The following is a 15100-nucleotide window of genomic DNA, read 5'->3' as shown; positions in this document are numbered from 1 at the left end:
TGGGACGGTCGAGGCAGTGGGGCGGGTGGGGCGGCGACGTGGTGGCGCGCCGGGGCGCCGGGGCGGCGGGATGGTGGAGCGACGGGGCGTCGGCGGGTGGGGTGGGGGCGGCGGGGTGGTGGGGCGACGGGGCAAGCAGGGGCGGGTGTCAGTGTCAAAACCGGTGGATCTCGGGTAGGGGGTCCCGATCTATGCGTCTTAGGCTGATGGTAACAGGAAACAAGGGACACAATATTTATCCAGGTTCGGGCCCTCTCTATGGAGGTAAAACCCTACTTCCTGCTTGATTAATATTCAAGATATGAGTAGTACAAGAGTAGATCTACCACGAGATCATAGAGGCTAAACCCTAAGAGCTAGCCTATGATGGTATGATTGTAATTGTGATCGGCATTCTAAGGACCAACCTCTCCGGTTTATATAGACACCAGAGAGGGCTAGGGTTTACATGGAGTCGGTTACAAGGAAGGAAATATAATATCCGAATCGCCAAGCTTGTCTTCCACGCAAAGGAGAGTCCCATCCGGACACGGGATGGAGTCTTGAGTCTTGTATCTTCACGCTTCAATAGTCCGGACGATGTATATAGTCCGGCTGTCCGGATACCCCCTAATCCAGGACTCCCTCAGTAGCCATTGAACCAGGCTTCAATGATGGTGAGTCCGGTCCGCGGTCTTGTTTTCGGCATTGCAAGGCGGGTTCCATCTCCGAATACTCCAATGTACCTATTACGACGAACAGTGCCAGGCATCTCATCAATGTTGTACTCCTCGGCTTCAGTGCCTCAATAATGACCATTTCCATGTGTCGAGTGAATGCGAGGAGTCGAGGCATTTTTGCATTTTCCACCCCCGATCCTTCGGGCTAGCCGTCTATTTGAAGAGACGGGGATTCCCAGATCCAAACCTCACTCTTCCCCCTCGAGCAAGCATCCAATTGAGCGCCCCGGAAAAACCATTCCAACATGGCCGGTCGGGGGACTGGGGAGAGTGTTCAGTTCCTCATAGCCGGGGGACTGGGGAGAGTGTTCCCCGTTCGAGCCGGAATAGCCACTTATAACGGAGGGGAACAAGCGGAGGGATCTCGTAATCCATCTCCAGAGGAGCGAATATGCCTCATCCCGCACCTGCTAAGGGGCATTGGGTTTCCTATCCACCCGTTTCTTCGCGGGATCCTGGAGTTCTACGGTCTCCAGTTGCAGAACCTTACCCCTTCCTCCGTACTACACATATAAGGGTACGTTGCCCTTTGCGAGCTATTTTTAGGCTACGAGCCTCACTTCGGGTTATGGAAGAAGTTGTTCTGCCTCGTCCCTCGTACCGAGGGAGAATCCCTATGTCAAGTGGGTTGGGCCGAAGTATGGCGCATTGCCAAGACCGAATACCTATCCGGCACTCCCAAGAAGGCACTAGAGAACTAGCCTTCAGAGTGGTTTTACATTGATGACGTTCCCCTTCCGGATCCAGTCCGGACAGGACTCCCCAAGTTCAGTAACGCCCCATCGAGGGCACGTCTAAGCTGGCGCTCCCGAGGCCCCCAAGAAAAGGATACCAGGGAAATACATTTCCTGATGAGCAGGATAAAGTTACTGGCCAAATCCGGACTGGCAATAGTCGAGGTCATGGGAATATGCATAATGCGGGGAGTGCAACCGCTTCAATATCGGGGCAATCCCATGTGGCATTTCAACGGGGAAGACGATGCCACCCATTGTGGCCGTAAGGGTCCGGACTCCGCCACTGTTCTGGCAAGGATACTGTCTGATTTATACAAAGGAGAAGAGGAAGACTTCCTTCACATCAAACCACGGGACGGATTCTCCATGTACAATCCCCCAAACTGGGTAAGTCCTCATTCATTTTCCCGCTTCACTTATTGTGGCGTTCTTCGCTAAGATTACCTGCCTCAATATTTCTGAGCAGGAACTGAGGAGGGCCGTAGAAGGAATCTCCAGCCCTTCCCCGCAGCCAGAGGACCCCGAAAGGGCCCTGGATCCAGGACTCGAAGAAGATCCGGATATGACCGTGGAGCTTGTCAACGGGATATTTTATCGGGCGAGCTGTGACGGCGCCTCAGTGGCTATTACTGCCGATTATCCGGGACTGCTTCCTACATCGCGTGTAAGCCAAGCCGGAGACTCTATCCTCCAAAGAGGACTCTTTCCTGATGTCATGCTTTATCCCTAAAGTGTCATGTTTTTGCAGAGACGACGGTCGGAGCGCAGGGCCAAGCCCCTAGGGAATCGTCAGCCATAGGCGTCCGGATTGGGTAGGCTCAAGAGGAAGGCGGTTAGGGTCGAAACGCCGCTACAGAGGTAAGGAAAAAACCTTTCATGCAATTATTGTTATTTGAAGTATAACAGCGCCCTTTACATCCTGGCAGGAAGAGGAGTATCCGGACTATATCCGGGGATCCTGCCAATCACGCCTCCACCAGTCGGGTTCCAGAACCGACTTTGAGAGAGGAGGCGGACGTGGGGCTGATGCCGCATAGTCCTCCGATAGAGGACGCAGACATGCTCTCTGCTACGAATTCCGAAGTAGAGAGCGCCATGAATCACCGGCATTGACGGGCCGTGCTTCGCAACAACATCTTTTCCGAAGAGGCATTTAATGCTTTCAATTCGGGAGACGCGTACATCCATGCTGCACAAGGCGGGCTTGCCCGAGCAACGGGCCAGTATACCAAAGATATACGGGTAAGAAAGTTTGATAATCATGTATAGCAGTAGCCCCTGAGACTTGAAATGGTTGGAACAACTGTTTTAAGGATCAATTTATGCGCAGGTTCTTGAAGATAAGAATGAGCAATTGTCTCGGGAGCTAGAGGGGTGCAAGACCCAACTGAGGGCCACGGTTGCCAAGCTAGAGGAATACAAGAAGGCCTCATCTGGTAACATTTATCTCGATCGTACGAAAATGCACCAGTTAGTAAGTGGCTGGTATGATGAGTTTAACAGAAAATTCTGCAGATAACCCCAGGGGAATCTGGAGGGCGGAAGGGATGACGAGTCGCATCTCTAGAGGCAGCTAAAGGCTGGCGAGCGCATTCTTACGCAAGTTAAGCAGGAGAAGAATAATCTTCAAGATGCGAATGTTCGGCTGGACGTGGAATTGAAAGACGTCCGCGCGCAGCTGGTGGACTCCGTGAAGGAGAACAAAAGGCTTCGCCGCGACATTTATGGTAAGTGCCTGGACGAACTGTAGCATAGTTCGGCGAGGAAGTATATTGAAAGAGTTTTGCTTGTAGGAATGTTAACGGGTCGCCCTGAGGAGGGGATGCCCGCATCTGCAGGCGATTTACTGCAAGACCTCTCACAACTACATGAGCAAGCTCGACAGGTGATGCAGGGCGTTGCTCACGCCTTGTGGCCATCAAGCTTCCTGCCGAATGGCATGTGAGAGCTTGTGGACATGCTTCAAGGAGCACGGCGGCGCTTTTGATTGTGGAAGATGTCCGCCTGCCGGCAAGGTGCAATAGAAGCATGGGCTATGGTGAAGATGCGCTACACCAAGCTGGACCCGAACCATATGGCCAAAGTCGGACCGGCAGGGTCAGATGGGCAAGAAATTCCTGTGAGTCTAGTATATGACCAGGTGGCATTAGCCGCAAAGTATTCTCAACAGGATTGTAAGCTAGATAGCCTGTTGGATGGTATAGAGGAGGAATATAGTTAGTCCAAGTGACTGTGTAATTCGATGGACATAAGTAGCCCCTAGCCGAATTAAAATCATTTGTCATGGCGGACCTTTTCGCTTCAGCCCCCGGATCCTACAGTCCGGGGTGTGTCCGAATACCCACTCAGTTATACAAAACTGGGGTATGCGTGGAAACCAGGCATAGGGGTCATAAGTGCTTGAACAGACAAGTACCCAACTAGTTATGTTATATTACATGGATAGTAAGAAACATCTTCCAGGGAGAATGGTTCCGTTAGGGGTTCCTTTCCCTGGGTAAGCATGCGACAATGCACATGTCCAGACTGCGAACCATGGCGTAGGATACAAGACTTCTGGGGATTTACGTTGTAATAAACGAATACATCTTTTGGTCACCGACCGAATATTCTCTTAAGGAAACTAGCTTTCAGCTTCACCCAGTCCAAGGTACACATCTGGCTGAACCGGCAGTAACAATCATAGAGGTGCTCCCCTTATGCCCTAGCCGAATTAACGGGAACGTAGGGCATAAACACAAGAGCCAGGAAACCCAGCTTGGCCACATCTTAAGTCATATCGATGCATATAATGGTGAAGAAAAGGCACATATGGAAAAAGAAATGCATATGCGATGGGCGAAAAGCCATTAGAGTAATTATTTTTAGCTTCCGTATAGGAACCCCCCAGGTATTGCTTACACACATAGTGTGGCCAGAGTGATCCGGAAGTCCGCACTGTATTAAATACTTTGTGTGAAGAGGAAGAAAAATCGAGAAAGGAAAAAGGGTTGGGGCATAAATAAAAGGGAGGGAGTAAGGAGACGAACATTGAGTTCGGCGTTAGGTGTAGAATCTCCGGAGTCTGGCCACGTTCCATGGGTTCGGCTCGAGTCTGTTATCTGATGCATTACATAAGCGGTACGCTCCTCTGGTGAGAACTTTATCAAGACGAAGGGCCTTCCCACTTGGGTTTGAGCTTGTCCTTCTTCTTCTCCGGTAGGCGTAGAACGAGTTCGCCAATATTGTAAGTTTTGGCCCATACTACTCTGTTGTGGTATCGTCGAGCCTACTGTTGATAGAATGCAGAGCAGGCTTTTGCGACCGTGCTCCTCTTCCAGGGCATCCAAGTTGTCGTGCCGATCTAACTCGGCTTCCTTCTCTTCGTACATACATACGCATGGCGAATCATGTATTATGTCGCAGGGTAGTACTGCTTCCGCGCCATACACCATAAAAATGGTGTATATCCGGTGGTGCGATTCGGCGTGGTCCGCAGCCCCTAGAGTACAGAGTCGAGCTCCTCGACCCAGTGCATGTCCGACTCTGTCAAGGATCGCACTAGTCTGGGTTTGATGCCGCTCATGATGAGACCGTTCGCCCGTTCGACCTGGCCGTTTGTTTGAGGATGGTAGACGAAAGCGTAGTCGAGCTTAATGCCCATTTTGCCACACCAAGCTTTCACTTCATCGGCTGTGAAATTTGAGCTATTATCGGTGATGATGCTGTGGGGGACACCGTATCATTGTACTACCCCGGATATAAAGTCTATTACTGGTCCGGATGTGGCTGTTTTGACTGGTTTGGCTTCTATCCATTTGGTGAACTTGTCTACCATGACCAATAAGTATTTTTTTCTTGTGGCTTCCCCCTTTAAGGGGTCCAACCATATCCATCCCCCAGACCGTGAAGGGCCAAGTTATGCGGATTGTTTGGAGAGCAGTAGGGGGCATATGACTCTGATTGGCAAAGAGCTGGCAACCGACGCAGTGTTGGACAAGGTCCTATGCATCTGCTCGGGCCATCGGCCAAAAGAAACCTGTACGGAAGGCCTTGCTGACTAGTGCTCGAGCCACGGCGTGGTGCCCGCCCAGTTCGTCATGGATTTCAGCCAAGAGCTGCCGCCCTTCCTCTTCGGAGATGCACCTTTGGAACACTCCGGTTGCACTTTTCTTATAGAGTTCCCCTTCATGGACTTTGTAAGCTTTAGAACGCCGGACGATGCAGCGTGCTTCATTTTGGTCTTCGGGGAGCTCCTGCCTATTTAGGTAGGCCAAGAAAGGCTCAGTCCACGGGGCGATGACAGCCAGGGTATCATGGGCCGAAGATGTTATTTCGGTGGTAGAGCCTCCGATTATGTCTGATAGTTCGGAATCTGGGGATGTATTCGGATCCGTGCTGGTATTGCCGGACTCCCCTTCCCATACTACGGATGGCTTGAACAGCCTTTCCCGGAATATGTTAGGTGGGACAGGGTCGCGTTTAGCGCCGATGTGGGCAAGGACGTCTGCCGCTTGATTGTTTTCTCGAGCCACATGGTGTAATTCGAGCCCCTCGAACCGAGCTGACATCGTAAGGACGGCATTACAGTAGGCCGCCATTTTTGGATCCTTGGCATCAAAGTCTCCATTTGTTTGTGATATTGCGAGGTTTGAATCCCCACGCACCTCTAGGCGTTGAATGCCCATAGAGAATGCCATCCGAAGACCATGCAACAGAGCCTCGTATTCGGCTGCATTGTTGGAGTCCGTGTATAATATTTGGAGGACGTATTGGACCCTGTCTCCGGTGGGAGACGTCAGGACTACACCTGCTCCCAATCCGGCCAGCATTTTAGAGCCGTCGAAGTGCATGATCCAGTTAGAGTACGCGTTGTACTCTTTAGGGAGTTCGGCTTCCGTCCATTCGGCGACAAAGTTAGCTAGTACTTGCGACTTCATGGCCCGCCGAGGCTTTGTATGTTATGTTGAACGGAAGGAGCACGATGGCCCATTTAGCGATCCGGCCTGTGGCATCGCGGTTATTTATTATATCGTTTAGTGGTACTTTACAGGCCACCATAATCGAACACTCTTGAAAGTAGTGTCATAGCTTTTGGGATGCCATGAAGACCGCATATGCTATTTTTTGATAGTGTGAGTATCGGGATTTGCATGGGGTGAGGACCGTGGATACGTAATAAACCGGCTTTTGTAGCGGGAATTTGTATCCGTCAACCTCTCGTTCGACGACGAGTACTGCGCTTACAACTTGATGTGTTGCAGCTATGTACAGCAGCATAGGTTAGCCGATATTTGGTGCTGTTAGGACTGGATTATTGGCCAATAAGGTCTTTATTTCATCGAGTCCGCCGCGGCTGCATCCGTCCACACGAAGTGTTCGGTGCACCGAAGAAGGCGGTAAAGAGGTAATGCCTCTTCTCCTAACCTGGAGATAAAGCGGCTCAAAGCAGCCACGCATCTAGCTAGTTTCTGGATGTGTTTGAGATCTGTTGGTATAGCAAACTGCGACAAAGCTCGGATTTTTGCCAGATTCACTTGAATTCCTCTATTGGAAATGATGAAGCCCAACAGTTTTCCAGAGGGGACGCCGAAAACGCATTTTTCCAGGTTCAGCTTGATGTCGTATGTTCGGAGGTTGTCGAACGTGAGCCTCAAGTCATCTATTAGGGTTTCGACGTGTCTTGTTTTTATGACTACGCCGTCTAGGAATGCCTCCACTATTTTGCCGATTTGCTTTTCCAAGCATGTTTGAATCATGCGTTGATAGGTTGCGACGGCATTCTTAAGCCCGAAAGGCATAGTGTTGAAGTAGAAAGGGCCATATGGCATTATGAAAGCTGTTGCAGCTTAGTCGGACTCCGCCATCTTTATTTGATGGTATCCAGAGTATCCGTCGAGGAAACACATCGAGCCGTGTCCTGCTGTGGTGTCGATGATTTGATCGATGCGAGGGAGGGGAAAGGGATCCTTTGGGCAAGCCTTGTTGAGGTCTTTGAAGTCAATGCACAGGCGCTAGAATTTGTCCTTCTTTGGTACCATTACCAAATTTGCCAGCCAATCCGGATGCTTGATATCTCTAATGAATCCGGCCTCAAGTAGCTTGGCTAGCTCTTCTCCCATGGCTTGCCGTTTGGGCTCTGAAAACCGCCTTAGAGTCTGTTTGACAGGTTTGTATCTTTTTAATATGTTGAGGCTGTGTTTGGCCAATCTTCCTTGGATGCCCGGCATGTCTGATGGGTGCCAGGAGAAAATGTCCCAATTCTCAAGTAAGAAGTCTCGTAGTGTGGCGTCCATTGAGGGGCTCAACTGTGTTCCGATGGAAGCTGTCTTTGTGGGGTCCGTTGGATGGACTTGGAATTTGACTATCTCATCGGCGGGTTTAAATGAGGTGGACTTGGGTCGCTTGTCGAGTATCACGTCGTCCCTGTCCATGGTGGCGTGCAGTGTTGTTAATTCTTCGGCTGCTAGGGCTTTGGATAATGCTTCCAAGGCTAGTGCTGCGGTTTTGTTTTCGGCGCGGAGTGCGACATCCGGATCACTGGCTTGAGTGATGATCCCATTGGGTCTGGGCATTTTAAGCTTCATGTACCCGTAATGGGGTATAGCTTGAAAGCTTGCAAACGCGTCCCGCCCTAGAAGGGCGTGGTATCCGCTACTAAAAGGAGCCACTTGGAATGTGATTGCTTCGGATCTGTAATTCACCGGGGTGCTGAATACCACATCGAGTGTGATTTTTCCCGCACACCATGCTTCCCGACTAGGGATAATTCCCCTGAAGGTTGTGCCGCTTTGTTTAATGCGTCTTTTATAAATTTCCATCTTCTTGAGTGTTTCTTTGTAGATCAAGTTTAATCCGCTTCCGCCGTCCATGAGTACTTTAGTGAGCCGAAAGCCGTCCACTATTGGGCTAAGGACCAGAGCGGCTGGTGCTCGGATGGTCTGGAATTGGGGTTCGTCACTGGCATTGAAAGTTATAGCAGTGTCGTTCCACGGATTTATTTTTGCCAGATGGCAGATTCCATCGGGGCTTCGATGAGCTCACTTGCGCCTATTGTTTGAGGCGAAAGTCTCGAAGAGTGTTAGTACCGTATTGTGTTTGTTGGCGGGATGTTGTTCTGCTTTGTGACTTGCAAGAAGATCCTCGCCACTTTTTGCAACCTGCCGGAGTATCCAACATGCCCTAAGGCTATGGGTTAGTGTTGTGTCCAGAGCACTGTGGAGTTTACATGGCCCATCGAGCCATTCTTCCAATACGGTTCCGTGCCCTGGGGTGTGCTTTGGTTTCTTGGGAATTGGATTGGTCGACTTACGAGAGTTCGGCCAAAGGTTCTGGTGAGGGTCGTACTATCCCAAAATTCCGTTTGGGTTTTCCAGGCGCTTTCCATCGCACAGTACTTATGTACTATGGTTGCCAAGTCCGCAAAGTGTACTATGTCACGGTGAATTATAGCATTAAGGAGTCCTTTGTTCGTGTAGTTTTTGCAGAAAAGTGAGACTACGTCCTCCTCGTGGTAGACCTTGACCTTGTTAACCGCAAGGAGGAATCTGGCCCAGTAACGATGTACTGTCTCCTGGGGCTCTTGCCTGATGCGGGAGAGACGGTTTAAGTCCAGGTGAGTGTCGTTGGCTGAATCCGGATTTTGATCCGATCTAACACCCGGGGGCATGGGAGGTTCCGAGCCTGACAGTTTGGGATCCGGAGTGTTGCCCAATCTCTTCGGCCCAATGCCCGATTCTAAGTCCGGGACCCGGGTCATGTCTTCCTTTGAGCAGGTGTTCAGCTCACATAGTTTGGTGATCCGGACATAATTCGTCCACAAAGTTGAGGGGCAACCCGTGTGTGGTTCCTCCACTACCGCTATCTCATGGGTGGCCGGCGAGGATCTAATGTCCCTTTGGTCGGGTTTAAGCCCAATCCGGTCATAGTCCGTAGCGACTCCCAAAGCAGCAATGCGATCCAAGAGCTCATTAAGGGAGGAGAGCTCTATCGGTTCCATCTGTTTTGCAAGCTCTGAATTGATGCGAAGGTTATGCATGACGACCCGAGAGGACATCATTGGCGCGACAGCCGATGGGGCGACCATAATGAAGCCGCCAAGTTGGAGAGTTTGGCCTATAGCCAGCGCTCCCCTAGAGGTGATGTTGTTCTTGACAACGAGACGAGCCATCGAGCCTTGCAGCAACGACACAGAGGAGCTCTCAATGAAAGCACCAATGTCAGTGTCAAAACCGGCGGATCTCGGGTAGGGGGTCCCGATATGTGCGTCTTAGGCTGATGGTAACAGGAAGCAAGGGACACAATGTTTACCCAGGTTTGGGCCCTCTCAATGGAGGTAAAACCCTACTTCCTGTTTGATTAATATTGAAGATATGAGTAGTACAAGAGTAGATCTACCATGAGATCGTAGAGGCTAAACCCTAAGAGCTAGCCTATGATGGTATGATTGTAATTGTGATCGGCCTTCTAAGGACCAACCTCTCCGGTTTATATAGACACCAGAGAGGGCTAGGGTATACATGGAGTCGGTTACAAGGAAGGAAATATAATATCTGGATCGCCAAGCTTGTCTTCCACACAACGAAGAGTCCCATCCGGACAAGGGACGGTGTCTTTTGTCTTGTATCTTCACGCTTCAATAGTCCGGACGATGTATATAGTTCGGCTGTCTGGATACCCCCAAATCCAGGACTCCCTTAGCGGGGGTGGGGGCAGGGGCGGCGGCGGGTGGCAGGGGCGGCGCCGGGCGGCGGGGGTGGCGGTGGGTGGATCTGGTGGCGGTGCGTCGGGGAGGAGAGAGGGAGAGAAACAAAGAGAGTAACGGGCCAGGGGGGGGCTCGGCCGTTAGTTAGGTTAGTTAGGTTAGCCTTTGTCGTCTGCTTTTTTTTATCTTTGTCGTCTGCTAGCAAACGACAAAGAGCGGGGCGTTAAGGTTTTCTAATCGGCTCGTTAGTGTGGGCCACCTCTCTCTTTTTCGTCAGCCAGCTGATGGCAAATATTCTTTGAAGTGACAGATGGCAAAGACCTTCTTTGCCATCTACCAGTTGTTTGCCGTGTGCTTTTTGGTAGTTGATGGCAAAGACCTTCTTTGTCATCTAGTAGCTGACGGCAAAGAACTGGCAGACGGCAAAATCCCCGATTCCAGTAGTGCCTTTACCTTTTATTGATCAAATGCTAGAAAGACTATCCAAACACACACATTTATGCTTTCTAGATGGTTATTCTGGTTTCTCTCAAATACCTGTGTCAGCTAAGGATCAATCGAAAACTACTTTTACTTGCCCTTTTGGCACCTTTGCTTATAGACGTATGCCTTTTGGTTTATGTAAAGCACCTGCTACCTTTCAAAGATGTATGATGGCTATATTCTCTGACTTTTGTGAAAATATTTGTGAGGTATTCATGGATGATTTCTCCATTTATGGATCCTCTTTTGATGATTGCTTGAGCAAACTTGATCGAGTTTTGCAGAGATGCAAAGACACTAGTCTCGTCTTGAATTGGGAAAAGTGCCACTTTATGGTTAATGAAGGCATTGCCTTGGGGCACAAGATCTCCGAGAGAGGTATTGATGTTGATAAAGCTAAAGTTGATGCTATTGAAAAGATGCCATGTCCCAAGGACATAAAAGGTATAATAAGTTTCCTTGGTCATGCCGGTTTTTATAGGAGGTTCATTAAGGACTTTTCTAAAATCTCTAGGCCTCTGACTACTTTATTGCAAAAAGATACTCCTTTTGTCTTTGATGATGATTGTGTAGAAGCATTTGAAATACTCAAGAAAGCTTTGATCACTGCACCTATTGTTCAGCCACCTGATTGGAATTTACCCTTTGAAATTATGTGTGATGCTAGTGATTATGCTGTAGGTGTTGTTCTAGGGCAAAGAGTTGATAAGAAATTGAATGTTATCCAGTATGCTAGTAAGACTCTTGATACTGCCCGGAGAAATTATGCTACTACTGAAAAAGAATTCTTAGCAATTGTGTTTGCATGTGATAAGTTTAGACCTTATATAGTTGATTCCAAAGTTACTATTCACACTAATCATGCTGCTATTAAATATCTTAAGGAAAAGAAAGATGCTAAGCCTAGACTCATTAGATGGGTTCTCTTGCTCCAAGAATTTCATTTGCATATTATTGATAGAAAGGGAGCTGAGAACCCCATTGCAGACAACTTGTCTAGGTTAGGGAATGTTCTTGATGATCCACTGCCTATTGATGATAGCTTTCCTGATGAACAATTAGCGGTCGTTAATGCTTCTCGTACTGCTCCTTGGTATGCTGATTATGCTAATTACATTGTTGCTAAATTTATACCTCCTAGTTTCACATACCAGCAAAAGAAAAAGTTCTTTTATGATTTAAGACACTACTTCTGGGATGACCCACACCTTTATAAAGAAAGAGTAGATGGTGTTATTAGACGTTGTGTACCTGAGCATGAACAGGAACAGATCCTACGCAAGTGTCACTCTGAATCATATGGAGGACACCACGCTGGAGATAGAACTGCACACAAGGTATTGCAATCCGGTTTTTATTGGCCTACTCTCTTCAAAGATGCTCGTAAGTTTGTCTTATCTTGTGATGAATGTCAAAGAATTGGTAATATTAGTAGGCATCAAGAAATGCCTATGAATTATTCTCTTGTTATTGAACCGTTTGATGTTTGGGGCTTTGATTATATGGGACCCTTTCCTGCCTGTAATGGTTATACACATATTTTAGTTGCTGTTGATTACGTTACTAAGTGGGTAGAAGCTATTCCAACTAGTAGTGCTGATCATAATACTTCTATTAAAATGCTTAAAGAAGTTATTTTTCCGAGGTTTGGAGTCCCTAGATATCTTATGACTGATGGTGGTTCACATTTTATTCATGGTGCTTTCCGTAAGATGCTTGCTAAGTATGATGTTAATCATAGAATAGCATCTCCTTATCATTCGCAGTCTAGTGCTCAAGTAGAGTTGAGCAATAGAGAGCTCAAATTAATTTTGCAAAAGACTGTCAATACATCTAGAAAGAATTGGTCCAAAAAACTTGATGATGCATTATGGGCCTATAGAACTACATACAAAAGTCCTATGGGTATGTCTCCGTATAAGATGGTTTATGGAAAAGCATGTCATTTACCTCTAAAACTTGAACAAAAAGCATATTGGTCTATCAAAGAGCTCAACTATGACTTCAAACTTGCCGGTGAGAAGAGGTTGTTTGATATTAGCTCACTTGATGAATGGAGAACCCAAGCCTATGAGAATGCCAAGCTATTCAAAGAAAAAGTCAAACGCTGGCATGACAAAAGGATACAAAAGCGTGAGTTTAACATAGGTGATTATGTGTTATTATTCAACTCTCGTTTAACATTTTTTGCAGGAAAACTTCTCTCTAAATGGGAAGGTCCTTACGTTATCGAGGAGGTCTATCGTTCTGGTGCCATAAAAATCAACAACTTCGAAGGCACAAGTCCGAGGGTGGTGAACGGTCAAAGAATTAAACATTATATCTCAGGTAATCCTATCAATGTTGAAACTAATATTATTGAAACCGTAACCCCGGAAGAATACATAAGGGATACTTTCCAGAACATTCCAGACTCTGAAAAGGAATAGGTATGTGGTACGGTAAGTAAACCGACTCCAAAACAATTCCAATGGCAATTTTTACAGTTTTGGAATATTTAAGAACTTTAGGAAGAAAGAAGTAATCCGGGAAGGACACGAAGCCTCCACGAGGGGGGAGGGCGCGCCCACCCTTCCTGGGTGCGCCCCCTATCTTGTGGACACCTTGTGTGCCTCCCGGACTCCTTTTCTTGCACGTTACATATTGTGGTCGGTAAAAAATCATTATATAGTCTCCCGAAGGATTTGACCACCGTATCACACAAATATCCTCTGTTTTCGTTTTGAGCTATTTTTCTGACAGATCTAGAGCACCACGTCGCCCTCCTTCAACAATGAAGACAAGGATGCTTGGCTATTGAACATAGAGCTGAAAAGAGAAGAACCGGAAGAGATCAACAAAGATGAAGGGATTAAGAAAGCTATGGAGGTTCAAGCTCCGACGGTGAAAGAAGAAGACATCCCTCAACCTTTACCTAACATCTTTACTCCAACAGAGATTGAAGCTTTCAAGATGATTGAGTTAGCTTGCATACAGAATAAGTATCTCACGCAGGAGAATATTTTGTTGAAGGATCATATCGCCGGACTCAAGGGCATGATCCGCAAGCTGGAGGAGCTTTTACGCTCGATGTGCGATTATCCACCATCATCATCACCACCTCCATCACCTCCGAGGACATAATTATATGGGTATGGGCACTCCCCTTGGCAACTGCCAAGCTTGGGGGAGGTGCCCCGGTATCGTATCACCATGACTCTCCTATCTTTACCATTTTAGTTAGTTCGATCCTTTTAGTAGTATTTTGATCTAGTAGATTAAAGTTTTAGTATCAAGTAGTTTTGAGTTTTGCTTTGTGATCTCTTTATGTAATCGAGTCCGTGAGCTATCTATAATAAAGTTTAGTGTTGAGTCAAGGGCTTTGCTATGTTGCTATGATCTTGAGAAAGTAGAAAGAATAAAAGAGTTCATATTGATCTTATGGATAGTAATGACTTCACACATAGAAAGTATGAGGCATAAAAGTTGTTGAGAGTTGATAAACTTAGCTTTGCTCATTGTTACAATTAATAGGAAGTAATAAGGAAAGAGAGGTTAACATACAAATATATTATCTTGGACATCTTTTATGATTGTGAAGCACTCATTAAGTATGACATGCTAAAAGAGTTGACGTTGGACAAGGAAGACAACGTAATGGTTTATGTTTTCTCACATCTCAGTTAAAGTATATTGTCATAGACCTTCCAAACATGTTGAGCTTGCCTTTCCCCCTCATGCTAGCCAAATTCCTTGCACTAAGTAGAGATACTACTTGTGTTTCCAAATATCCTTAAACCCAGTTTTGCCATGAGAGTCCACCATACCTACCTATGGATTGAGTAAGATCCTTCAAGTAAGTTGTCATGTTGCAGGCAATAAAAATTGCCCTCTAAATATGTATGACTTATTAGTGCAGAGAAAATAAGCTTTATACGATCTTGTTGTGGAAGCAATAAAAGCGACGGACTGCATAATAAAGGTCCACATACAAGTGGCAATATAAAGTGACGTTCTTTTGCATTAAGATTTCATGCATCCAACCCTAAACGCACATGACAACCTCTGCTTCCCTCTGCGAAGGGCCTATCTTTTACTTTATGTTTTTACTTTTTTCTTGAGTCAAGGTGATCTTCACCTTTCCCATTTTTCATTTTATCCTTTGGCAAGCTCCTCGTGTTTGAAAGATCATGATATATATATATCCAATTGGATGTAAGTTAGCATGGATTATTATTGTTGACATCACCCAAAGGTGAATACGTTGGGAGGCAACACAATAAGCCCCTATCTTTCTCAGTGTCTGGTTGAAACTCTATAACCACAAGTACCGCGTGAGTGTTAGCAATTGTAGAAGACTACATGATAGTTGAGTGTGTGGACTTGTTGAAAAGCTCTATTCTTGACTCTTGATGATGTTATGATAAATTGCAATTGCTTCAATGACTGAGATTACAGTTTGCTAGCTCCCAATGAAGTTTCTGAACCATGCTTGACAC

The sequence above is a fragment of the Triticum dicoccoides genome, chromosome 7B (genome assembly GCF_002162155.2).
Source record: "Triticum dicoccoides isolate Atlit2015 ecotype Zavitan chromosome 7B, WEW_v2.0, whole genome shotgun sequence".
NCBI lineage: Eukaryota > Viridiplantae > Streptophyta > Magnoliopsida > Poales > Poaceae > Triticum > Triticum dicoccoides.
Note: the sequence above shows the minus strand (reverse complement) of the source record.